Below are 1,555 nucleotides of genomic sequence, written 5' to 3' on the forward strand. Positions count from 1 at the left end.
TGTTGGAGCCCTTAAAAATATGACAAGGAAATAACCATGTAGACAAAACCAGAGCATTTAAAAAAATCTGTATTCTACAAACATACAAGTGAATGCTATTAATAAGGTAATATGACATAAAACAAAATGAGAAATATATGTAAGACTGTTCCCTTTAGTGTACAGAATTCATGGCAGTTGCTGCACTATCGAGCTACTTATATCTATGACTGTCTGTTCTGGTAATACAAAATGAGGCCAAAGTGTGTCAACTTGTTTCCCACAGAAACCAAAAAATCTACATGAATCTCTTTTCTCCTGTGCCCTTTCACCTTATCTGCTCCCAGTTCTCCACGAAATGTCCTCTTCCTTCTCTAATTATTGTCCTCTTCATTTTGCTAGGCCTTGCACCCAAGCATGCAAGACAGAGAGTCTTAGAGGTCCAAGATTCTAGAGTGGCTGTTTGCAAGGGGGAGGAGGAGATTACAGTAACTGCCACACTGTATATACTTCTGTGCAAAGAAAAAGGGACAGTATTCAGAATGTTTCTCACATATAAAAGAGCTGGATGGCAGGCTACCAGTGTGGCCCAAGGAACTAGAGGTAGCAAATTATGGGGAAAACAATTGCAACCAAAGGCTGGAAGAGGAAAGGTTTGCAACCAGCTCTGTCTCCTAGCTCTCTGGTATTTGTGTCCAACAGACAGAGTCTATTTTATGAAGCAACAAGCACTGAAAAGAAGACTCCTGCTGCTGGAAGTTGACAGGAAGTAATATCCATGAGGGTAAGAATGCAAGATCAAGACTTGTCCTGGAAACAATGCTCATAATGGAAAAAAAAAAAAAGAAAGCAGAAGAGAAATGTAAGACGCAAGTCCAACTTGGCCGAGCCTGGCCCAGCCCAAGGAAGGTAGGAGTCAAGGAGATGAAACTAAAAGAGAAGAGCCTTACACCACAACACTCTCCACAAGGTACACTCAACAAACTTCACCCTAAGCTTTAACCAAGTTACAAAGAGAGCTTCTTAATCCCAACTTTTGCTCCTTAAAAGCTGCTATAAGTTCACTAATTAGAGAGATATGATTTCAGAACAACTGTAATAGTTCAAACTAGATGGCTCTTGCCTTCACAAGGGTATTAATTAAATAAGATATATATAGCTCTAAGTATATGATACATAAAATATAATACTCTGTAGGATATAGGTAACTGTTAGTAAATTATTTTAATGAACGTCTGTAAGAAATGATGCAATGATTTCCCTAATGTAAGAGCCTGGGGGAGGTAAATCTGTCTTCTAGGATTTCCTCCCAAGAGCTCAGAAATTTAGGTGTTGTTTTAGCTCTCCTACACTCTCTCCACCCAAGCCCGCCTTCCTGTTGGGGATCGGACCTCCCTATTGGCTATCTCATACCTTTAAACTGCCTGCTTTGTGAGATCATTCTCCTACATCATCACAAGTGACCAGTGACCACTGAGCAGTAACCAGTGGCCTTTGTACTGGACACATGCGCCATTCAGCTGCAGCCACTCAGACATCCTCTGGTGTTGTCTCCTCATCCCTTGTATCTGCAGTT

At 40.8% G+C, this 1,555-nt stretch overlaps 1 pseudogene; it reads right to left on the reverse strand.

The window, feature by feature from the left end:
• Window positions 1–1,424: 1,424 nt before the first annotated feature.
• Window positions 1,425–1,555, reverse strand: part of LOC114892656 — an 8,966-nt pseudogene continuing 8,835 nt past the window's right edge.

This window comes from Monodon monoceros, unplaced genomic scaffold (genome assembly GCF_005190385.1).
Source record: "Monodon monoceros isolate NGI ecotype Baffin Bay Population unplaced genomic scaffold, NGI_Narwhal_1 Super_Scaffold_1, whole genome shotgun sequence".
Lineage (NCBI taxonomy): Eukaryota > Metazoa > Chordata > Mammalia > Artiodactyla > Monodontidae > Monodon > Monodon monoceros.